The sequence below is a fragment of the Jaculus jaculus genome, chromosome 3 (assembly GCF_020740685.1).
Source record: "Jaculus jaculus isolate mJacJac1 chromosome 3, mJacJac1.mat.Y.cur, whole genome shotgun sequence".
NCBI classification, from domain to species: Eukaryota; Metazoa; Chordata; class Mammalia; order Rodentia; family Dipodidae; genus Jaculus; species Jaculus jaculus.
In genome coordinates, this window is record NC_059104.1 from 81,173,028 (window position 1) to 81,198,804 (window position 25,777).

At 44.7% G+C, this 25,777-nt stretch overlaps 1 protein-coding gene across 2 annotated transcripts in view; it reads left to right on the forward strand.

Moving 5' to 3' along the window:
- Positions 1 to 14,060: 14,060 nt before the first annotated feature.
- Prdm10 (PR/SET domain 10) overlaps positions 14,061 to 25,777 on the forward strand; it is a 150,386-nt gene continuing 138,669 nt past the window's right edge. For both annotated transcript variants that reach the window (XM_045145074.1, XM_045145075.1), the window contains exon 1: positions 14,061 to 14,339. The gene's annotated coding sequence lies outside the window, so the exon portion shown is untranslated. The remainder of the gene's footprint in view (positions 14,340 to 25,777) is intronic.

The following is a 25,777-nucleotide window of genomic DNA, read 5'->3' on the forward strand; positions in this document are numbered from 1 at the left end:
ATGAGTGTGGGTCACCTAATTCAAACAATCACACTCAATATGTCACACACAAACACATACATGAAAAAGTAAAGTAGGACGGGGGAACAGTTGGGAATAAAAAGGGGTTTAGTGGAAGGAGATGAGGATAGAGAGGGTAATGACTATGATCAAAATAACTTATATGTATTGTGGTAGTTTGAATAGATGGCCCCCACTATATTCTGTGTTTTATTAGTTTGTAGCCATCTGGTGGGAGGCAGTGTCACTGGGTGGATCTTAATGTGTGGTGGTGGGTTTGAGATTTCAACCTAAAGATATACAAAGTGTGCCTAGCTGGAGTTCCTGAAGTGTGCTGTGCTGTGTGGCTTTTGGGCTTGTGGCTTCTCTCTCTCTGCTTGGACCTGTGAAGGCAGGCCAGCTTTTCCTGCCATGATGGAACTTCCCCTGGATCTGTAAACTTCAACTGATATACCTTCCTCCATAAATGTGCCTGGTCTGGAAATTCATCTCAGTGAACCTGAAACTGTCTGCTACAGAAGTTGGTGCTGAGAGTGGGGTGAGATGTACCTGACCATGTAGATGTTGGTCTTTTAGAACTTTTGTTTTGTAAGAATGTGCATGAACTTGGTGCTTGCAACTGAAGATGCCTTCTGGAGTGGTAAGCCAAGTTTTATGAGCTATTCTGATGAGAGTTTGAGAATGCTAAGTGCATACAGTGTTGAACTTCGAGGCTTGGCTTATGAGCTTTCTAAGGGGAAGGAAAGACTGCAGAGGACTTTGTTGGAACTGGGATACTGGCATAATGGCTGGATGCATTCTGCTGTCCAGGTCCAGAGAATTTGATCAAAGTTAAATTTCTAATGGACTGCTGTGCTTGGCTAAAGATAATTGGACTGAGAGATTTAAGATTTTTAAGCTGGAAAACCTCAAGCAAGTTAAAATTACAGTCCTGAGACTGGTCTTAGGTTACTGAACCTGCTATTATCAAACACATTAGCAATCTTAAGGAAGATACCCCCAACTGGAAAAAATTCCTGAGAAAGGTCTATCATAGTGATACAAACTCTAGATTAATGGGGTGAAATGGCCCAAAGTGACATCAAGGGAAGAGATCGAGTAAAGGGAAGATGGAGGGAGGGCTAATTAAAATTTAAGAGGATATAAATAAATCATATGTATTCCTACTTTTTTGGACAATGGAACACTCAGGAGCTGTAGATTGTTGCTAGAAAATTTTCAGTGCCAGGGATGGAATACCCTCTAGTGAGTTGTTGGCCAGAGAGGTCCCTGATGCCCCCAGAACATTATAGGCCATTGCCAAGGCCCTTGGTTTCCCACCAGGAATAGATGGTAAGACCCTATTGCTGAAGACTCCACATACTTGGGCTGCAAGGCCACTGAGAAATCCTGTTGGAACTGAGCTGATAACCTCCTCCATTTAGACCAGCTGACAGAAAGCTGAAAGAAGCCATTCTGCATGCAGTTTAATGGGAGAAAGAGAAATCACCAGTGAAGATACTCAACAGTGGACACTGCAAGCCTTATAATTGGCCAGCCAGGCCAAATGAGCCAACGGGTGCAATAGTGGCACATCCGTTAGGGAGAAACCAACTGCCCTCTAATTGGACTGGATGCTCGCTCCATGGAAGGGAATACATCCCTGATACTGAAAACTTAAAACAGGGGTAGTCATGAGCCCTAGAGGTGTAACGTCTGCTGTTGTCTGGCTAAATGTATATACTATGCTTATCAAACTGCCCAGTAAGCACTTCTCTTAATGTTCATACCCTTATATTAATGCTACTCTCACTTTTGGTAGAGAATCTTCTCTTTTCAGATGGCAGTGACCTTGGGACGACTCAGAAGTATCATGGTGATGGAAAGAAGTGACCACAGTGCTCACTACTGCAATATCTCTATCACACCTTCCAAGGCTCAGGATCTAATGTGGAAGAGGTGGAAGAAAGAATGTAAGAGCCAAAGGAAGGGTAGGACTCCTTACAATGTGCTCCCTCCAGACACAAAATGGCCTGGATATCCATGGCCTCACAGTGCCTGACACTACCTGCACAAGACCATCATAAGAAGAGGAAAAGATCATGACATCAAAATTGAAAGAGAGACTGGTTGAGGTGGGGAGGGGGTATGATGGAGAATGGAGTTTCAAAGGGGAAAGTGGGGGGCAATGTATTACCATCAGGTATTTTTTATAACCATGGAAGTTGTTAATAAAAATTTGGAAGAAAAAAATTAAAAATTAAAAGAGAGACTGATTGAGATGGGGTGGGAATATGATGGAGAATGGAGTTTCAAAGGGGAAAGTGGGGGGGAGGGAGGATATTAGCATGGGATATTTTTTATAATCATAGAAGTTGTTAATAAAAATTTGAAAAAAATTATTTAATAAAAGAAAAAGAAATACAAATTCTTTTGAAGAGTTAACTGGAGAAGAAACCTGCTTTTCAATGCTATGATGTATTTTGTCCCTGAATTAAGAATATGGCTGTGTCCTGCATACCTGGTATTGTTTTCAAAAGCATGAAAAATATGAGGAGTGGTCATGAATTGCACGTGGTTATAAGAGCCACTGCTGAGGTCCGGCATGAGACAGGGCCTGATACCCAGATAGGCTGAAAGAGCCTTTGGAAGATGGTCTGTGGTTTGCATAAAGACCTGAAGACATTTTGAATATACCAGGACTATGCAAGGGCTACCATAGAGCACACGGTTGGCCTAGGATGGAAGCATTCCCTGGCTACTCTACCCAGCTGGGGAGGCAGAATTGGAAAGTCTGGAGACTTGTCAGTCTCTGGTTATATTGAACTTGAACTGCAGAAGTTTGATGTTTGTTTGATGGTGGTTGAGTTTGCATTGTTTTAGTCTCTCCTTGCTACGCATTATATCAGTTGAAAATGTTACTCTGTGCCTTTATATGTTGGAAGTATTTAACTTGTTAGATTTTACAGGACTTATTATCTTAAATTGTCGAGACTGTGCAGACTCTTGAAATTGAACTAGTACAATTTACAATGTGTGATAAGTACAAATCTATTGAGGGCCAGAGGCAAAATGTGGTAGTTTGAATAGATGACCCCCAATATATTCAGTGTTTTATTAATTTGTAGTTTGCATCTGTAGCCACCTGGCTGGAGGCAGCATCACTGGGCAGATCTTAAGGTATGGTGGTAGGTTTGAGATTTCAATCTAAAGATATACAAAGTGTGCCTAGCTGGAGTTCCTGAAGTGTGCTGTGCTGTGTGGCTTTAGACTTCTAGGCTTGTGCTTCTCTCTGTGTGTTTGGTCCTGTGAAGGCAGGCCAGCTTCTTCTACCAATATGAAACTTCCCCTGGATCTGTAAGCTTCAATAAATATCCCTTCCTCCATAACTTCGTGGTCTGGAAGTTCATCTCAGCAAACCTGAAGCTGACTACTACATACATTATTTTGTCACAAGAGAATAGATAAATTTTAAAAAGGAGCTATGCTGCTGGTCCTGAACGTCTGTTCTCAATCCATCCTCCTGCTATATAGCCTCCCTAGAAGCTTTCACCCAGCATATTATTTATTTATTTTTTGAGTATGGTCTGGCTCTAGCCCAGGCTGACCTGGAATTCACTATGGAGTCTCAGGGTGGCCTCAAACTCACAGTGATCCTCCTACCTCTGCCTCCTGAGTGCTGGCAACAAAGATGTGTGCCACCATGCCCGGCTAGCATATTACTTTTGATCACTAGATTAATGTAGTGTTTGCCAAAATTCTTACTGCAAAGTTATTTTTATTTATTTATTTAGTTAGTTTTTTAAGGTAGGGTCTCACTCTGGTCCAGGGTGACCTGGAATTAACTATGTAGTCTCAAGATGGCCTTGAACTCACGGCAATTTTCCTACCTCTGCCTCCCAAGCGCTGGGATTAAAAGGTGTGTGCTACCAGGCCCGGCTTTTGTTTTTTTTTAATTTTTATTGACAACTTCCATGATTGTAAACAATATCCCATGGTAATTCCCTCCCTCCCCGCAGTTTCCCCTTTGAAAACTCCACCCTCTATTCTTTTTTTTTTTTTTTTTTTTTTTTTGAGGTAGGGTCTCATTCTAGCTCAGGCTGACCTAGAGTTCATTATGCAGACTCAGGGTGGCTTTGGACTCACAGCTATCCTCCTACCTCTGCCTCCCAGGTGTTGGGATTATGTCTCATCCTAGCTCTGTAATGCTTTTTCTTTTTTGAGTTAAGGTTTTGCTCTAGCTCAGGCTGGTCTTGAACTCATGGCGATCCTCCTACTTTAGCTTCGTGAGTGCTAGGAATAAAGCCATGCTTGTACAGGTTATCCTTCTTTCCCTCTCCAAAAGGGTCTTGCCATGTAGCTGACCTAAAGCTCTATCCTTCTGCCTCCATTTTGAGATTACAGGCTAAATTAGTAGAGATTATCTGCCTAAATTAGTAGACACTGCCAGGATACCAGGCTAGGTTGATTTGCTAAAAGTGTGTCTTGTCTGCCATATGCTTGCCAACTGACATCACTCACCCCCACCCCCGCCCATGCTTTCCTTGGGCGGCTCTGGCTGTTTCATAATCCTTCCTTGAAGCTGCTATTATCAAAGGGAGCAGCCTTGTTTTCCTTTTGGTCTCTCAGCAACATTTGCTACAGCTGACAACTACAGCCTTCGTGAAACACTCAAGTCCTCTGGTTTCTCAGAACCAGTCTTCTTTTGGGTCTCCTGTTTTATTGGCCTGCTCAGCTAGCTAGATTTGTGTGTGAGTGTACATGTGGGTACATGGGCACATGTGCATACGAATGTGGGCATACATGTGCTACAGTGTGTGTGGAGGCCAGAAGACAACTTTTGGGCCTGACTTCCTACTCCCTTTGTGGCAGGGTCCCACGTTGTTGTTCACCTCTGCTTTCACCAGGCTAGCTTCTCCCTGACCCACCAGCTTCTCTGGATTTTCCTGTTGCTGCCTCTTTCTTCATACATAGGCATGGCTTTTTATGTGGGGTCTGGGGTACTCAGGCTTGCAAAGCAAGCCCTCTCTAATTGGACTTGTGAAGGTAGGGCTTTGCTATATTGTCTAGGCTGTTCTTGAATCCTGGGCTCATGTAATTTCCTCATTCTCCTAAATTGGTTCTAGTATAGGTATGAGTCACAATGCCATAGCTTGGCTTTTTGAAGGGGCCCCCTCCCTTTTTGAGATAGTAGGATTTGCTATAATAGCCTAGGCTGGCCTCTGATTAATGACCTTCCTGCTTCAGCTTCTCAAGTACTTGAATTGCAGGCATGTGTCACCACAGAGGTCTGTTTGGCCTCTATCTCACCCTTCTCCCAGGTAGTGTCTCTCTGTAGCCCAGGCTGACCTGGAATTTACTATGTAGTCTCAGAGTGGCCTCGAACTCCCAGCAATCCTCCTACCTCTGCCACTTGACTAAAGGTGCTCTACTACTGAGTAACATTTCCCACCCCAATCCCATATATTTAACCATAGTTTGAAATCTTGAGGATATGGTTGGGATGTGACTCAATTGGTAGAGTGCTTTACTAGCTAGCATACATGAAGCCCTGGGCTTAATCCCCAACACCATATAAACCAAGCAGGCCAAGGCAGGAGGATCAAAAATTCAAGGTAATCTTCAGCTACATAGAGAGAGACTAGCCGGGCTTAAAAGAAATTTTTTTAGGGGGAGAGGAGAAAATTATCATAGTTAATTGTCTGTAATTATGGAAGTTGTCAATAAAAAAATTAAAATTAAAAAAAAAATTTTAAGGTGGGGTCTCACTCTAGCCCAGGTTGACCTGTAACACACCTTGTAGTCTCAGGGTGACCTCAAACTCACAGCGATCCTCCCACCTCTGCCTCCCAAGTGCTGGGATTAAAGGCGTGTGCCACAATGCCTCGCTTAATTTTTTTTTTAAATCTGTGCATGTGCAACAGTGCACATGCATGTATGTGCATGTTAATGGTGAGGCTAGAGTGTCGCTCCTCAGGATCACAGCTCAGCTACTTTGAGGCAAGGTCTCCCATTGGCTTGGAGCTCACCATTAAACTATACTAGTTGGCTACTGAGTCCCACAGATGTTATTGTCTCCCTCTCTCCAGTGCGGGGATTATAGGTACAAATAGCACTTATGTAGGTAGTAGAGATGGAACTCAGGTCCTCATACTTGTGAGGCAAGTTACAAAATAAGTTATCTTCTCAACCACACCCTCCTTTGAGACAACTTTTTATGTAACTCAGGGTGGACAGTCAAAGCTGTTGTTGAACTCTTGATCCTCTTGATTCTACCACCTAAGTGCTGGGATAACAGATGAGTACTACCATGCTCGGCAGAACTAAAAAGATATTTCAAACTTACATAAATACAAGAGAACTCTTAAACTTCTACCCATTTTTCTCCCCCTTTGCCAGTCTCTCAGTTAATAAATACATCACCGTTTAGTCACTCATCTCAACTTGGTAAATCATTCTGGATCATTCTCCTGTTGTTATCAGCAACTACTACCCTGTTCTATAACTTATCCATCTTCAAGTACCGGTGGTGTCCAGACACTTCCTATTTATACTCCTGTTTGGTCAAGACCACCACCAATTCCTGCTGGAAACAGATTGGGAGCTAGGGAGATGGCTCAGTGGTTAAAGGTGCTTGCTTGCAAAGCCTGATGACCTGAATTAGATTCTGCATTACATACATAAAACTAGATGTATAAAACAATATATGTGTCTGGAGTTAGGCCCTAGTGTGCCTATATTCTCTCTCAAATAAATAAAAAAATATTTTTAAAAACATTGGGACATCTTTCTTGTCTGATTTCTCATCCCTACGCCCAAATGCAGTTAAAATAACTCTAGGGCTGGAGAGATGGCTTAGCAGTTAAGCGCTTGCCTGTGAAGCCTAAGGACCCCGGTTCGAGGCTCGGTTCCCCAGGTCCCACGTTAGCCAGATGCACAAGGGGGTGCACGCGTCTGGAGTTCGTTTGCAGAGGCTGGAAGCCCTGGCGCGCCCATTCTCTCTCTCTCCCTCTATCTGTCTTTCTCTCTGTGTCTGTCGCTCTCAAATAAAAAAAAAATAACTCTAATATCACAGCCTTTAAAGACTGTGTGAGCTGTCCCACACCTATTTCCCCAAGTTGCCCTGCATTCCAGCAACCCTGTCCCTTCTCACTCCTCAATTCTTTAGTGGAAGCTCCACAAAGGTACAGATTTTTGTGTTTAATGTTTAATCCCTTTGTCTGGAGGTCAGGTGATGAATCCCAAAACACCTAGTGCATGGCTTGGCGTAGAGGAAGCTCTCAATGAATACTTTTTTATTTTTTAAATTTTTATTAACGTTTTCCATGATTATAAAAAGAAAATCCCATGGCAATTCCCTCCCTCCCCCCTGACACTTTCCCCTTTGAAATTCCATTCATCATATTACCTCCCCATCTCAATCATTGTAATTACATATATACAATATCAACCTATTAAATAACCTCCTCCCTTCCTTTCTCTTCCCTTTATGTCTCCTTTTTAACTTACTGGCCTCTGCTACTAAGTATTTTCCTTCTCACACAGAAGCCCAATCATCTGTACCTAGGATCCACATATGAGAGAGAACATGTGGCGCTTGGCTTTCTGGGCCTGGGTTACCTCACTTAGTATAATCCTTTCCAGGTCCATCCATTTTTCTGCAAATTTCATAACTTCATTTTTCTTTACTGCTGAGTAGAACTCCATTGTATAAATGTGCCACATCTTCATTATCCACTCATCAGTTGAGGGACATCTAGGCTGGTTCCATTTCCCAGCTATTATAAATTGAGCAGCAATAAACATGGATGAGCACGTACTTCTAAGGAAATGAGATGAGTCCTTTGGATATATGCCTAGGAGTGCTATAGCTGGGTCATATGGTAGATCAATCTTTAGCTGTTTTAGGAACCTCCACACTGTTTTCCACAATGGCTGGACCAGATTTATTTATTTATTTATTTATTTTGAGGTAGGGTTTCACTCTAGCTCAGGCTGACCTAGAATTCACTCTGTATTCTCAGGGTGGCCTCGAACTCACGGTGATCCTGCTTCCTCTGCCTCCCGAGTGCTGGGATTTAAAGGTGTGCACCACCATGCCTGGCTCAATGAATATTTCTTAAAAAATTCATGAGAGAGAGGGAGGGAGAATAGGTGTGCCAGGACCTCTAGCTACTACAAATAAACTCCAGATGCATGTGCCACCATGTACATCTGGCTTACATGGATTCTGGGGAATCAAAACTGGGTGGTTAGGCTTTGCAGGCAAGCATTAACTGCTAAGCCATCTATCTTTCCAGCCCTCAATGAATACTTTTTCAATGAAAGAACTGTTGATTATGGGCAAGTCATGATCTTTTTCCCCTGTAATTTAATCTCAAGGGCATTGCATTTGCTATTTTCACATACTAGAATGCTTCCTAAGATCTTAACAGGGGGTAGTATGACTGACCTTCCTACCACTAGTCCCATTCTAGTCTCAGCTCTTAGTATATTGGGAAGGCTACCTTGACAGCACATTTTAACATCTCCTCTCCTTTGCATTTCCCCATCTTGTGTTCTGCATAGCAATTATCATCACTTGGAATTACTTATAAGGTGTCTCCACTTGAATGGAAACACCATAGGACCAAAGTCTTGTCTGTTGTTTCTTTTTTGTTTTTTTTAAATGGACTTCCAGCCACTGGAGATGAACTCCAGATGCATGCACCCCTTGTACATCTGGCTAATGTGGATCCTGGGGAATTGAACCTGGTTCCTTTGGCTTTGCAGGCAAATGCTTTAACTGCTAAGCCATTCCTCCAGCTGTTGTTTCTTTTATTTTCTCTCTCTTTTATTTTCCTGCTTGTGTGAAAAAGGTTTATTTTGGCATGCAGGCTCAAGAGGAACCTCCAAGATGGCAGGGGAAAATGATGGCATGAGCAGAGGGTGGACATCACCCCCCTGGTCAACATAAGGTGGACAGTAGCAATAGGAGTGTGTGCCAAACACTAGCAAGGGGACACTGGCTTTAACACCCATAAGCCCGCCCTCAACAATACACCCCCTCTAGGAGGCATTAATTCCCAAATCTCCATCAACTGGGAACCTAGCATTCAGAACACCTAAGTTTATGAGGGACACCTGAATCAAACCACCATAACTGCCAAGGTGGGTTCTTTCAGCATCTGACTTCAGCTGTGGATCTTTACATTTAGAATTGTCCCAGTTTGCATGCTAATTACAGAATCACCCTGGTTGTTGGTGCAGTAGGGGTCTGTGCTTCTCAGCTGGGGTCTCCCGTCTGACAGCCATGGCTGACTGCTGAAGGTCCCAGCTCCTGTCTCTCTACAGGCATAATACTTCTTGCTTCCTCAGTTCCAAGAATGAAACCCTGTTTGCATTAGCCCTAAGATACTGAACTGTCCCTTTTGTCCTCTTATACCTTGGCTATATATATATTTATATATATATATATTTTTTTTTTAATTGGAATTATAAGTTATTTTTTATTTTTTTCTATTTCTTTTTTTCTCTTTTTTAAAATTTGTTTTGGTTTATTTTTATTTATTTATTTGAGAGTTACAGTCATAGAAAGAGGCAGAGAGAGAGAGAGAGAGAGAGAGAATGGGCGCGCCAAGGCTTCCAGCCTCTGCAAACGAACTCCAGACGCATGCGTCCCCTTGTGCATCTGGCTAACGTGGGTCCTGGGGAATCGAGCCTCGAACCAGGGTCCTTAGGCTTCACAGGCAAGTGCTTAACTGCTAAGCCATCTCTCCAGCCCTCTCTTTTTTTATTAACATTTTCCATGATTATAAAAAATATCCATGGTAATACCCTCCCACCCCCTTGTTTCTTCTATTCTCATTGTTCAGAATGTGACTGGTCCACAGACACAGCCAACAAATACTTCCTACACAGTACATTTTACTCTGTATAAATTAAACAATTAAAGCTACATAAAAAGCAGATTCTAGCTGGGCACAGTGGCACACACTTTTAATCCCAGCACTCAGGAGGCAGAGATAGGATTGCTGTGAGTTCAAGGCCACTCTGAGATTAAATAGTGAATTCAAGGTCAGCCTGAGCTAGAGTGAGACCCTACCTGGAAAAACAAAACAAACAAACAAACAAACAAAAAGCAGATTCCTAAACTGGGTATGGTGGTGCACAGTCAGCTGGGCTTATCTCAAAAAGATCCTATCTCAAAAAGCACAAGAAGACAAAAGCTTGCATTCAATTCTCTAGTACCCATGTAAAGCTAGATGCACAAAGTGGTGCATGCATCTGGTGTTGGTTTGCAGTGGCAAGAGGCCCTGCACACCCGTTCTCTTTCTCTGTCCTTTCTCTCTGCTTGCAAATAAAAGTATTTTAAAAAATGAGACAGAAAAAAAAAAAAGAGATGCGGTTGGAGAGATGGTTTAGCGGTTACATGCTTGCCTGTGAAGCCTAAGGACTCCGGTTAAGAGGCTCAAGTCCCTTGGGCTGGAGAGATGGCTTAGTGGTTAAGCGCTTGCCTGTGAAGACTAAGGACCCCAGTTCGAGGCTCGGTTCCCCAGGTCCCACCTTAGCCAGATGCACAAGGGGGCGCATGCATCTGGAATTCGTTTGCAGTGGCTGGAAGCCCTGGCACGCCCATTCTCTCTCTCCCTCTATGTGCCTTTCTCTCTGTGTCTGTAGCTCTCAAATAAATAAATAAAAAATGAACAAAAAAAAAATTAAAAAAAAAAAAAAAGGGCTCAAGTCCCTAGTACCTATGTAAGCTAGATACACAAGGTGGCACATGCATTTGGAGTTCATTTGCAGTGGCTGGAGATCCTAGTGTGCCCATTCCCTCTTTCTCTCTCTCTCTGCCTCTGTCAAATAAAACAAAACAAAAAATAAAATAATACCAAAACATTATATGCGGAAGAGGTGGCGGAAAGAATGTAAGAACCAAAGGAAGGGTAGGACTCCTTACAACATGCTCCTCCAGACACAAAATGGCCTGCATATCCAAGACTTCACCGTGCCTGACACTACCTACACAAGACCATTACAAGGGAGGGAAAAGATCATGACATCAAAATAAAAAAACTGATTGAGATAGGGAGTGGATATGATAGAGAATGGAATTTCAAAGGGAAAAGTGGGGGGGGAGGGTATTACCATGGGATTTTAAAAAAAAATTCTTTTTAGTTTTTATTTATTTATTTGCGAGTGACAGACAGAGAGAGAGAGAGGCAGTTAGAGAGAGAGAGAGAGAATGGGCACACCAGGGCTTCCAGCCACAGCAAACGAAATCCAGACGCGTGCGCCCCCTTGTGCATCTGGCTAACGTGGGTCCTGGGGAATCGAACCTCGAACCGGGGTCCTTAGGCTTCCCAGGCAAGTGCTTAACCGCTATGCCATCTCTCCAGCCCACCATGGGATATTTTTTATAATCATCGAAAATGTTAATAAAAATTGAGAAAAAAATAAAAAAAATAAAGGTGTGTGCCACCCAAAAACCCCACAAAAAAAACATTATAAAAAAAATGATGGGCTGGAGAGATGGCTTAGCGGTTAAGCACTTGCCTGGGAAGCCTAAGGACCCCGGTTCGAGGTTCGATTCCCCAGGACCCACGTTAGCCAGATGCACAAGGGGGCGCACGTGTCTGGATTTCGTTTGCTGTGGCTGGAAGCCCTGGTGTGCCCATTCTCTCTCTCTCTCTCTAACTGCCTCTCTCTCGTGTCTGTCGCTCTCAAATAAAAATAAAAATTAAAAAAAAAAAAAAAAGAGCTGGAAGCCGGGCATGGTGGCGCACACCTTTAATCCCAGCACTTGGGAGGCAGAGGTAGGAGGATCACTGTGAGTTCAAGGCCACCCTGAGACTCCATAGTGAATTCCAGGTCAGCCTGGGCTAGAGTGAGACCCTACCTTGAAAAACCAAAAAAAAAAAAAAAAAAAAGAGCTGGGCATGGTGGCGCATGCATTTAACCCAGCAGTTGGGAGGCAGAGGTAGGAGGATCACTAAATTTGAGGCCACATTGAAATTACATAGTAAATTCCAGGTCAGCCTGAGCTAGAGAGAGACCCTACCTTGAAAAACCAAAAAAAAAAAAGAAAAAAGAAAAAAGAAAGAAAGAAATGATGTCTCCTTGAAATATTTACTCATTTCAAAGTTTTAGAGCAGGCCTGGTAGTACAGACCTGTAATCCTAGCTACTCAGGAGACTCAAGCAAGGCCTGGCTGGGCTACTGAGTGAGTTCAAAGGCAGCTTAGGCAATTTACACAGACACTAACTGAAAACAAGTAAAAAAGAGGCATATAGTTCAGTGCTATATGTACAAGGCCCTGGGTTCAATCCCCAGTACTGTGAAGATAAGAGTCTTAGAATATTTCTCGAAATCTGTGATTCTAACTTGGGCTACCCACTCAGACAACCCCATTTCTCGAGTTTCCTTTTGTGCCATTTCTGATCAGCCAAACTCACAATCATCAGAGTTGATAAATCTCCAATGGAGTAATCTCCATAGAGGCAACTTTTTAAGGCCACAGGAGACCAACCTGTCCATCTCTGGCATTTTCCATTTATTTTATTTTATTTTTTGAAGTTAGGTCTCATTGTAGCCCAGGTTGACCTGGAACTCTGTAGTCCTAGTGTGGCCTCGAACTGACAGTGATCCTACCTCTGCTCCCAAGTGCTGAAGCTAAAGGCGAACTCCACCGCGCCCAGCAGCTTCTTGCTTTTGAGGCAGGGTTTCATTCTAGTTTAGGCTGACCTGGAACTCACTTTGTAACTCACGGATTATAGGAGTGAGCCACCACACCCAGCATGAGAAGGAAATCTACCCCTCCGCCCCCCTCCCACTCCAGGCTGACCCGGAATTCACTATGTAGTCTCAGGGTGGCTTCGAACTCATGGCAATCCTTCTACCTTTGCCTCCCAAGTGCCGGGATTAAAGGCATGTGCCACCACACCTGGTTTAGAAATCTTAACTGGAGGGTAGCATGTAGAACCCTGATATTAAGAAACAAGACAGGGAACTGAGCGTGGTGCACGCCTTTAATCCCAGCACTCGGGAGGCAGAGGTAGGAGGATCACTGTGAGTTCGAGGCCACCCTGTGACTACATAATAAATTCCAGGTCAGTCTGAGCTAGAGTGAGACCCTACTTCTCCATAAACAAAGAAAATAACAAGAAAGAAAGGAAGAAAAAAGACAGGGGATGGAGAGATGGCTCAGTAGACTTCAATTCCCCAGTATCCATGCGAAGTCAGATACAGAGCGTGCATGAACATGTAGTTCAGTTGCAGTGGTGGGAGGCCCTAGTGTACCCATTTCTCTCTTGGCTTGCATATGAAACAAGACAGTTTAGTCAGATGGTTAACACCCCCCTTCCCACACACACATGTAGACAGGGTCACATGCAGCCCTGAATAGGATACCTCAAATTCGCTGTGTATCTGAGCCTCATGCCTCCGCCTGTGTGCTGGGATTAGTATGAATGCACTGCCGCTCCTGGTTGAATCCAGGGCTTAGTGCGTGTTAGGCTGTTACTTATTGAGCCACATCCCCAGCCTGTTATTATGCTTCTTAATATTTCTAGGAAATCCTTTCCTTTTCCAAAAAGGTGAAGAGGACAAGATAGCAGTGAAGGCTCTCCAAGGACAGGCAAGGCCTGGACAGGCAGGATCTCATGGGTCAGAAGACTGATGGAGTGTGCCTGGGCTCGCGGGTCGCACCCAGTTACTAGACGCCAAGGCCCCGGGGTAGGCCGCTTGCTCTTTTCGCACATACACCTGCTCATACACCAGCTCAGATGCAAGTCTGTGCAGGATGCACAGAAGAACGTCTCAACACTCCTCCAGTGACTTCCCAGGACCCTGGGCCATTCCAATGTGGACACCTAGGGACGCCCGAGTTTCCCTCCACTTCCGCTCCGGGGGCCTTAAGAGAGGCCTTGACCCTGAATGCAAAGAGTCGGCTTTCCTGATTGGCTTAGAGTACAAACGCCGCCAGAGACCCGCTCTTCGATTGGATTTTGCATGAACAGCACAGCACGAAATAAAGAGAACTTCAATCATTGGGCTATTGTGTGAATCTCCTTTTGGCTTCTCTGCGAACTGAATTGGCTTCTCGGGATTTTCGTTATGACTCTTAAATCTGGGCCTGTCAGTTTGGCTCAACGTTTTTGGTCTCTAGGTACAGCATGGAGCTTACAAAGTTTAACCAATCACATAACACCAAGATCAGGTTGCCGGGCAGATTATGCTAATGAGACCCCGCCTTTTATGCTGCTCCCACTCTGCGGCGGGAAGAACCACCTGGAGGCGGCGGGGGGGGTTGATTTCCATCACCCCTAGGGAGAGAAGATCGGGGACCTGCTGATCTTCCAGCTCCCCTCACCCAACGTCGTGTAAGTACCTAACGGATTAAGGGAACCGGATAAGCCGGGGTCCAGAGCACCCCATCGACTGGGAGGGTGTTTCGTCTTTGCTTAGTCCCACCCAAAATGGCGCCCAGCTCTTTCCGCGTCTGAGAGCCTGGCCGGGGCCAACCGACCGCGGACCCGGGTGTGGGGGGGAATTGATGGTGGTGGTGGGGGAGAAATCCCGGCGGCACCGCCCGATGGTACAGTCCAGCCGGGGCTGGGACAAGGCACTTCGCTCGGGGTGGGGGGTCAAACCATCCGCACCTTCTAAGGGGAAAGGGGCAAAGTTCCCTCCAGCGGGCTCTCCCGGCGCTGAGCCCCGGCCTGCTCGCGCGCTTGCTCGCCCCTGCCTTCCCCGCCTGCGACCTTCCCCTCCGGACCCGACGGCCCGGCGCACCTCTCCTCCCCTGCCCGCGTTGGTTGGGCCGGGACGGCGGTTGGGTTGCCTGCGCGATCGGGCGGCCCCGGCGGTTGGGCGGTCGGGCGCGCGGGGTGTGGCGGGCGGCGGAGCGCGCTTCGCCTGGCCATCCGCGGGCGGGCGGGGCCCAGCCCTGCGGCCCGGGGCGCCCAGCTTTGTGTGCGGTGGCCGTGCGCCCACCTGCCGAGGATAGCCGGGGTCTGGCGTGGGCTCGCTAGTTGGCGTCGCCCGGGTTGCGAGGCCCCGCCTGCGAGGTGTGGGGATGACTCTGGCGGGTCGGTCGGGTGCCGGAGGTCCAGGCCCTGCTCCCCGACCCGCGGCTGGCAGCCTGCGCCCGGGCCAGTGCAGAGACTGCAGGCCAGTGGCCTTTTGGGAAGCGGTGGATGAGAGCTGGGAACTTGCATTAAGTCTGTAACCATTTAAAATAGTCTGTAGCCAGGTATTAGTTGCTGTACTTGGTAAAACGGAAGAGTCGCCGTCTGCCCGGGAGGCACACGAACGCTGCTGAATTTTGGTGCCGCCTTGCAATGGCCTAATTGGATTTCAGACCATTATCAATCAATCTGTACTTGAGCAAGGGGAGGGAAGAGAGGTGACTTTGAGCTGCCATCGATGGGACCTACCCAGCTGATTCCCTTGTTCTTTCACTGTTCAAATCTTGTTTACCTATCTCCCATGAGCCTTTAAACTCATTAGAACTTATTTTTCATTAAACGCAAAATTGCTCACGGCTGTGGCCTCTTTATGACCTTTTTACCTCTCACTGCTGTAAGCTCTATGAAAGCAGTATTTTTAACTATTGCCAACCTCCAGACAGAGACAATATATCATGGTCATAACTCCCTCTCACCATCCTTTTCTTTCCCCCTCCACTGATTCTTCTTTCCAACCCCTATTATGCAGGTCTTCCTTTTCTATTTTGGTTTCACAGGTACTGTCTCTAGCTCAGGCTGTCCTGGAATTCACTATGTAGTCTCAGGTTGGCCTTGAACTCTTGAAAATCCTCCTATCCCTCCCCAGTGCTGTATTAGAGGCGTGTGCCACCACGCCTGCTTTTTTTCCCCCCATTTAATTGTTATTTATTGTGATACAGGATCTGACTTTATAGCCCAAGCTGGCCTTGGATTGTAGCAATCTTTTGCTTCTTTCTCTCAAATGCTGGGAGTACCAGCACTCAGGACGCAGAGTCAAGAGGATGGATCATTATGAATTCAAGACCACCCTAGGATCCATGCAGGTCTTGTGTAGGGCATCAGCCACTTGATGTCTGGAAGACAGTATTGCAAAACACTCCTCTTCCTTTGACCCTTAAATTCTTTCCACCATCTCCTCTGAAATGGTCCATGAGTGTTGCAGTCAGGTTCACATTGCTGGCAAAATTTGAAGGAACCCCAGGAGGGGGACCCCACGCTCTGCCGGGATATGGCGACACCCCAAATCACTCACGAGAAGCGGTCTTGATACAAACTGCAAGAGGATTTTATTCCAAGTGTGCTGGGGCCCACAGTCGTACACCACACAGGGGTAGAGGACTGCAGAGCCCCGAATGCAGGAACAGGACAGTTTTTATCGGGTTTCTAACAAAGCCTGTGCATTAGACCAATCATTTTTTCAACATCAGGAGCCCGCGGGGTGCGAGCCAGTCAGTTTGTGCCACCCCATAGTTTCTAAGCCAATTAGTTTAATTTGTTCATGCCCCTCGTGGACCAATCATTCTCTTATGGCCTTGGTGGTCAGCATTTTCGCAGGTCCTTGGGTGGGAGTAGCAGAGTGTGGTATCAGTCTCCTATGATCTTGGTGGTTCACTTCATTACTCATTTCCCATCCTTGAGGGCTATCTCATGCCCTTTTTACCTAGTTTTATATTAGGAGCGGGCTCTGATATAATGAGAAGAGGGATTCTTTACTTGCTTCCAACAGAGAGTAAAGCCTGGAGTTTGAGGTATGCAGGGGCCCGCTTAAGCTCCCTTTGGAGCGTGATAGTATTTCTGGGCTTCTGAATTCTTGGGCCTTTCAAAATCACCTAACCAAGAGCAGCTTTTGGAAAAAGGTTTATTTTGGCATAAGGACTCCAGGGGATGCTCCATTATGGCAGGGGAAACAATGGCATGAGCAGGTGGACAATAGCAACAGGAGAGTGTGTCAAATACTGGCAAGGGGAAACTGGCTATAAAACCCATAAGCCTGCCTGAATAATACTCTGCCTTCAAGAAGCATTAATTCCCAAATCTCCATTAGCTGGGAACCTAGTATTCAGAACATTTAAGTTTATGGGGGACATCTGAGTCAAACCACCACATTCCACCCCTGATCCCCATAAATTGATAAACCATACATGATGTAAAATGCAATGCATTTAGCCAACTTAAAAAGTCCCCATAGAAGGGTGGGGCGTGGTGGTGCACGCCTCCCAGCACTCAGGAGGCAGAGATAGGAGGATCACCGAGAGTTCGAGGCCACCCTGAGACTACATAGTGAATTCCAGGTCAGCCTGAGCCAGAGTGAGACCCTACCTTGAAAAAAAAAAAAAAAAAAAAAAAAAAGTTCCCATAGAGCTGGAGAAATGGCTTAGCGGTTAAGCACTTGCCTGCGAAGTTTAAGGACTCCTGTTCAAGGCTCTCCTCAGGACCCACATAAGCCAGATGCACAAGGTGGTGCATACATCTGGAGTGCATTTGCAGTGGCTGGAGGCCCTGGTGCGCCCATTCTCTCTGTTACTCTCAAATAAAATAGAAAATAAAAGTCCCCATAGTTTTTATCAATCCCAGTGATGTTCAAACATCCCCATAATTCAAGGTCTTTTAACTGAGACATATTAAAAAAAAACCCTTAATGGCACAGAATAAGCACTTACACTGCAAAAAATGGCACTTGACATAGCAAAGAAATATTCAACCAATATAAGATTTAAACAAGGCAAGCATCAAACTGTAGCTGTAAGTCCAACAACTCTATAGTCAGTGCCAAGTCTCATAATTCTAACCAGCAACAATTCTCTGGAGTTTCAATTCTGCCCGCTCCAGCTAGGCTACTCACAGTCCTGGACAACTTCATCTAGGTGGGCAGCTTTCCTTAGCAGCCATCTTGTCCTGTCATCTCCACTAGGTCTCCACTGCAACCCACATTCCATTCTCACAGCTCCATGGGTCTCCTGCAAACATCCAGCAAACCTGCTTCATACTGTCCATGTCCGTTTCTAAAACACAAGACTGTTGAATATTCAGTGATCCTCTCTTTGCTGTATTTTTTTTTTTTTGTTGTTGTTGTTGTTGTTGTTTTTTTTTCGAGGTAGGATCTCACTCTGACTCAGGCTGACCTGGAATTCACTATGTAGTTTCAGGGTGGCCTCGAACTCTCGAAGATCCTCCTACCTCTGCCTCACGAGTGCTGGGATTAAAGGCGTGTGCCACCATGCCCGGCCTGTATTTTTTTTAATACTCCATAATACCAGCTAGAATGCCAATTTGTTAATTCAGGGGGGAGTAAAGCAGACTGAAGAACAAGACACTCCTTGAGCATTCAGGCCCCTTCAAAAGAGTCTACAATTTTCCTTTTGTCCCAGTGCAGGTCAGCTGGCCCAATCTCAAAGGTTGTAATCTCAATTGCAGCTGAATGGGCAACAGTTTCAGTTCAAAGATTTCATTTTTTTTCTGTGCCATATCCCTCTGTTCACATCAGTCTGTTTCTTTGCAAAGCAACTTTGCACAACCTCTGAGGACATGGTCATAACAGCAAGCCTCTCAGACAAACTGCTTGTAGCTCTTCCTCACCCTTACAAGCTAGACCTCACAGTCCATAGTTCTTATTACATTCAGGTTCAACTCTGACCAGAATAGCCCATCAAGCTGTACTTAGGGCACTACAAGACTTCTCTTAGGTCAAGGTTTCAAATCCTTCCACATTCCTCTTGAAAATCAACTCCAAAAGGTGAAAGCCACACAGTCTGGTGACTAGCAGCAAATGACACACTCCTTGGTACAAAATTACTGTTGCAGTTAGGTTTGCATTGCTGTCAGAAATCACCAGACCAAGAGCAGCTTTTGGGAGTGGGGGAAGGTTTATTTTGGCTTACAGACTTGAGGGGAAGCTCTACGATGGCAGGGAAAATGATGGCGTGAGCAGAGGTGGACATCACCCCTGGCCAACATAAGGTAGACAATAGCAACAGGAGAGTGTGCCAAAGCTGGCTTGGGGAAACTGGCTATAATATCCATAAGCCCAGCCCCAACAATACTCTGCCTCTAGGAGTGTTAGTTCCCAAATCTCCATCAACTGGGAAATCTAGCATTCAGAACACCTAAATTTATTGGGGACACCTGAGTCAAGCCACCACAGTGAGATTTGGGTCTAACACAGATGTCTCAGTGTTGTCACTTCTTAGCAGTTTGATTAGGTCTCTGCAGTGGTCATTGCCATCTGAAAAGGGAATCTTGTCGAAGGAAAGTGAGAGTAACATAAAAGTATTTTAAGGGCTGGAGAGATGGTTTAGCGGTTAAGGTGTTTGCCTACAAAGCCAACAGATGCTGGTTCGACTCTCCAGGACCCATGTAAGCAAGGGGGTGCATGAATCTGGAGTTTGTTTGCGGTGGCCGGAGGCCCTGGCGTGCCCATTCTCCCCCCCCCCCCCCGCCTCTTTCTCTCAAATAAATAAATAAAATATATGTTAAAAAAAGTACTTAGGAGGGCAGTTTGGTGGATGTAATATATCCATTTAGTCACACAACTGTGGTAGCTTCCCTCCTAGAGCTTATGACATCCCCAGCTAGTTTTTTTTGTTTTTATTTTTTGAGGTAGGGTCTTGCTGCTCTAGCCTAGGCTGACTTGAAATTCACTATGTAATCTCCAGGTGGCCTCGAACTCACAGTGGTCCAACTCTTTCTCCAAGTGCTAGGATAAAGATATGTACTACCATGCCTGGCTATGCCAGAGGCTTTTGATTAGGTTTTCAGTACCAGGCAGGAATTCCCTCTTACGGAGGGATCCTCAAATACAATCAGAAAACACTTGGTTTCCCTCATAACAGACATGCCTAGCACCATGACAGGTAGTCAACAGGGAAAAAACTTCTATCTCCGCTCCAGCTTGATTTCTTAGTGTCTTGCAGTCCCACTGAGTCGTGTCTTCAGCAGTAGAGTCTTGCCATCTAGTTCTGGGGGACAATCCAGAGTTTTGGCAATAGCCTGTATTGTTTTGAGGGCATCAGGGACCTACCTCTCTGATCAACTCACTGGAAGGCATCCAATTCCAGGCACTGAAATTTTTTGTAACAATATATGGCTTGTGGGCACAGCAGTATCCACCCCCACAGGGTACTTTGCCCATACTATATATTTTTTAAATGTAATTTTTAGGTTTCAAGCTGGACATGGTGGTGCACACCTTTAATCCAGTAGGAGGGTCACCGTGAGTTCAAAGCCAGCCAGGAACTAGACAGTCAGTTCCAGATCAACCTGGGCTAGAGTGTACCTTATCTCAAAATACTTGAAAGAAAAATAGAAAAGTAGGTTTCCATATGGCTTATTTATCACATCTTTCATTTTTTAATTTTTTTGCTTAATTTTTATTTATTTGAGAGAGACAGAGAGAAAAAGGCAGATAAAGAGAGAGAGAGAGAATGGGTATGCCAGGTCCTCTAGCCACTGCAGATGAACTTCAGATGCATGTGCCACCTTGTGCATCTGGCTTACGTGGGTCCTGGGGAATGGAGCCTTGAGCTGGGGTCCTTAGGCTTCACAGGCAAGTGTTTAACTGATAAGCCATTTCTCCAGCCTGACATCTTTAATTTTGATTAACCCTCTTCCCACCCCCTGGTCTCCACCATCTCTTCCCCTAACTCCTTTTAGATCAGTGGGGAAAACTTTTGTGTCCACCAAATTTTTGCAGAGTAGTTTTGTCATTCTCCTGTGGCATAGGGCAAGAGCAGGAAGATGAATGGGAAGCTTTTCCTGACCTCATTATTTTCCTTACTAAACACACTTTCCTCACGCTGGCACTAAACTGTTTGCATGGTTTAGTTGAATCACTGGTTAATAAAAGTTTTAAGTGATTGAAGAAGGTTATATTACTGATTCAAAACTGGTATGGAGCCTTCTGAACTGATGTGCTCCAGTTTATTTCCTGTAACTTTGTGACCTTGCACTTTGCTATTAGTTCTAATACACTTTTTCCTGTCTCTTTCTAAAAACTTTGGTCTTTCCATTGCTCATATCTATGTAGGTTTTTATTTTGTGGTTGTAAAAGCTCCTGGAAGTATGTTCTTTCTTTTTTCTTTTCTTTTTTTCTTTTTTGTTTTTCTAGGTATGGTCTCACTGTGGTCCAAGGTGATCTGGAATTAACTATGTAGTCTCAGGGTAGCCTTGAACTCATGGTGATCTTCCTACCTCTGCCTCTGGAGTGCTGGGATTAAAGGCATGCGCCACCATGTCCAGCCCAATAGGTTCTTTTCTTTTTTCTCAATTTTTATTAACATTTTCCATGACTATAAAAAATATCCCATGGTAATACCCCCCCCCCACTTTCCCCTTTGAAATTCCACCAATAGGTTCTTTTTTGAAACAGTTTTTGAGGGGTTGTATGCATGAGGAGCTGCAGAGGGAGGCTATGAATAGTCCTGAATTACAATAGCAAGGCTAGTTATAATGTGCTAAAGAAGCTAGCACATGCCTTTGATCACAGCATTGGGGAGACTGAAGTAGGAGTTCAAGGTCAGCCTGGGCTCGAGGGTGATAGTACTTCAAAAAACAGCAACAACAACAAAGTGCTGAAAAGAGTTATAAAATCAACACTGGGGCTGGAGAGATGGCTTAGTAGTTAAGGCATTTGCCTGTGAAGCCTAAGGACCTAGGTTCAATTCCCCAGGACCCACATAAACCAGCTGCACAAGGTGGCACATGTTTCTGGAGTTTGTTTGCAAGGGCTAGAGGCCCTGGCATGCCCATTCTCTCTATCGCCTCAGATTAAAAAAAAAATCAACACTGCTCAGGGCTTTGACACTAAATAAGTATTGCCAGAGGTTACTGTCTGATGGAATCTGTGATTGCTTGTTTCAGTTTATGTTGGAGCTAAAAGCTTCCCTTTCTCCTTGTGTCCTTCAGCTTCAGGGTCTGACTGATGTTGGGAACTCACAGCCTCTCCTGCTGTAATCCCTTAGTATTGTGTAGTAGTCCAGGTGGTCACCTGTGGCTATTGAGCATTTGAATTCTGGCTAGTGTGAAATATATGCAATAGATTTTGAGATTCAGTATGAAAAAAAAAATCTCAATATTTAAAATGATGAAATGACAATATGTTGAATAGACAGTTAAGTAAAGCATAATTAGGTCAAATACAGTTAATTTTATTCAAAGATTTGAAAATTTAGCCCTAATTTACTGAATTACTTAACTTTTTTTTGGTCTTCCTGTTTTCTTTTCTTTTTTTCATTATCATCATTTAATCCAACACCAATTCCAATTCCTATCAGTAATAACACTTAATTGTTGACTGCACCCTGTTGTTCCATTTCTATTGCTGTGATTCACACACTTTTTTTTTTTTTTGGTTTTTCAAGGTAGGGTTTCACTGTAGTTCAGGCTGATCTGAAATTCACTCCATAGTCTCAGGGTGGCACTGAACTCACAGTGATCCTCCTACCTCTGCCTCCTGAGTGCTGGGATTAAAGGTGTCCACCACCACACCCTGTAGGAAAAAACCCCCGCAGGGGGCCCCCACACTCTGCCTAGATAAGGCGACACCCCAAATCACTCACGAGAAGCGCTCTTGATGCAAACTGCAAGAGGATTTTATTCCAAGCGCGCTGGGGCCCACAGTCGTACACCGCACAGGGGTAGAGGACTGCAGAGCCCCGAATGCAGGAACAGGACAGTTTTTATAGGGTTTCTAACAAAGCCTGTGCCTTAGACCAATCATTTTCTAATATTAGGAGCCCCGCAGGGTGTTAGCCAGTCAGTTGGTGCCACCCCATAGTTTCTAAGCCAATTAGTTTATGACCTTGGTGGTCAGCATTTGCGCAGGTCCTTGGGTGGGAGTAGCAGAGTGTGGTACCAGTCTCCTATGACCTTGGAGGTCAGCCTTTGTGCAATTCCTTAGGTGGGGGTAGCAGAGTATGGTATCAGCCTCCTGTGACCTTGGTGGTCTGAGGCAGGCTGTTACAGCTTATGGTGCAAGCTACTAAGGCTAACAGTGTGGGCTATTAAGGCTTATAGTGTAGGGCTTATAGTGCAGGCTATTTACAGAAACCAAATAAGTGGTTCACTTCATTACTCATTTCCCATCCTTGAGGGCTATCTCATGCCCTTTTACCTAGTTTTATATTAGGAGTGGGCTCTGATATAATGAGAAGAGGGATTCTTTACTTGCTTCCAACAGAGAGTAAAGCCTGGAGTTTGAGGTATGCAGGGGCCCGCTTAAGCTCCCCTTGGAGCGTGATAGTATTTCTGAGCTTCTGAATTCTTGGGCCTTTCAACCCAGCCCCTAATTTATTTATTTTTATTTTTTATTTTTGTATTATTTATTATTATTATTATTATTTTGGTTTTTTGAGGTAGGGTCTCACTCTGGTCCAGGCTGACCTGGAATTAACTCTGTCATCTCAGGGTGGCCTTGAACTCATGGCAGTCCTCCCACCTCTGCCTCCCGAGTGCTGAGATTAAAGGCGTGCGCCACCACGCCTGGCTATTTTTGTAGATACATTTTTTTTCCTACCCTGTGCAGAAGTTTGATATGGTACAGTGTTTAGCACCAGGGATTCTGGGGGCAAAGGAATATGAATTCATTGCTGTTCAGCTTTCTGTCTGTGATCTTGAGGAAGCTTCTCTAAGCATTTATTTCCTTATTAACTTTTACCAGGTCTTCAGTTATTAGCAGGAGTAGTAGTAGTACCAGTCCCATAGATTATTACAATGATGCTTGTCAATCAGTTTCCAAAATACTTAGTACAAAGGGCTCAACAACAACCAAGCACTTTAGTAATTGTTTACCTGGGTTGGACTTTCCTTCTTGGAAAAACAGGTCTTTTTTCTGATCCATAAATACTTTTCTTCTCATAATTTCTTTTTTCTCTCTTTTTAGTCTCTTTCTCTTTAATATTTTGAAGTGCTGGAGTTAAAATCCAGGCCTTGGTACATGCCCACTTGTTCGTTAGTTTGTTCGTTCGTTTGTTCATTTGTTCGTTCTTTCTTTCTCTTTTTTTTTGGGGGGGTAGGGTCTCGCTCTAGCCAAGGCTGACCTGGAATTCACTTAGTTGGTGGTGTCATGGGCACAAAAGCATGGCACTGGCATTGGTAATGGCCTTTGTATTGTATTAGAATACATGGGAGAGCATCATGTGGCAAGACTACAGATTCTTATTTTAGGGACCTCCAGTACCTGCAAATGAACTCCAGAAGCGTGCACCACCTTACGCATCTTGATTATATGTGTCCTGGGGAATTGAACCTGGGTCCTTAGGTTTTGTAGGCAAGTGCTTTAAGCCATTTCTCCAGCCTCAGATTATACTTTTATTCCCTTGCCCCTGTTCCCGTTACCCTGTGGCCCTCATTGGGGTTGTTAGGTTCACTGTGGGGTCATGAAGGCCTCAGTCAGTCCCTGTGGGGTAGCAGGGGACCATGCCTCAGGGTATTCCTACCCATTGTGGCTTAACAATCTTTCCATGCCCTCTTCCACACTGTTCCGTGAGCTATGGCAGGCCTGTTAGCAGTCTGATTTAGTTGGTGTTGAGCTCTCTATTACCTCTGGATTTCTGCTTTGATAGGTTTTGACTGATCATGGTTGGGATACTTTTATATACAACTTGCAAGCTCTTTCAAGTACTTTAAAGCTATTGAAGCAAGATAGCAGCAAAACAGAAATTCAACATTCAAAATGAAATTATGTAGTAGCCAGGCGTGGTGGCGCACGCCTTTAATCCCAGCACTCGGGAGGCAGAGGTAGGAGGATCGCCATGAGTTCGAGGCCACCCTGAGACTCCATATAGAATTCCAGGTCAGCCTGGGCTAGAGTGACATCCTACCTTGAAAAAAAAAATTATGTAGTCGTCATTCTGCTTTGATTGACTTTATTTCACTTAAAAGTTTTAAGACAGCGAGATTCATGTTAATATATACTTATCCCAGGCTCTAGTTGGGTCACTTAGCTTTCCAGCACTAGAAGAAATAGCTGAGATAATAAACTCACAAAGAGAAAAGATTCATTTTGGTTTACAATTTTAAGGTTCTGATCCTGGATCAACCAGCCCTCTTGCTTTTTGGCCAATGATGAGGCAGAAAATTATGGTGGGATTACATTGGTTGAGCTAACCCCACTTATCTCATAACTGGGAAGAAAAAGAAGAATCCAGTATCCCACAATTCTCCTCAAGGGAACCCCTCCCCCCACCTCCAGACCTTCCATTAGGCTCTGTGTTTTCACCACCTTTCAGTAGCACAATGCTAGAGACCAAGCCTTATCACATGGGCCTTTAGGAGACATTTAACCAATAGCACTAGGTATCTTTCTCACATATAAAATGTATTTTTAAACTTATTTGAGAGAGAAAGGGTGTGCTTGGATCTCTTGCCACCGAAAGTGAACTCCAGATGATGTGCCACATGCATCTGGGTTTATGTGGGCCCTGGGGAATTGATACTGGGTCTGTAGGCTTTGCAAGCAAGTGCTTTTAATCACTGAGCCATTTCCCTAACCCACAAAATGTATGTATGTATGTGTGTGATCGTACATATACACACACACTTGGTTTTCTAGAGGCTGATCTGGAATTCTGTAGTCTCAAGGTGGCCTCAAACTCATAGCAATCCTCTTACCTCTGCCTCCTGAGTGCTGGGATTAAAGGCATGTGTCACCATGCCTGGCTTCAAAATGTATATTTTATACACTTTTACAGAATACCTTTTTTTTTCAGGGGCTGGAGAGATGGCTTAGTAGTTAAGGCGCTTGCCTGTGAAGCCTAAGGACCCAGGTTTGATTCCTCAGGATCTATATAAGCTACAAAGTGGCACATGTGTCTGAA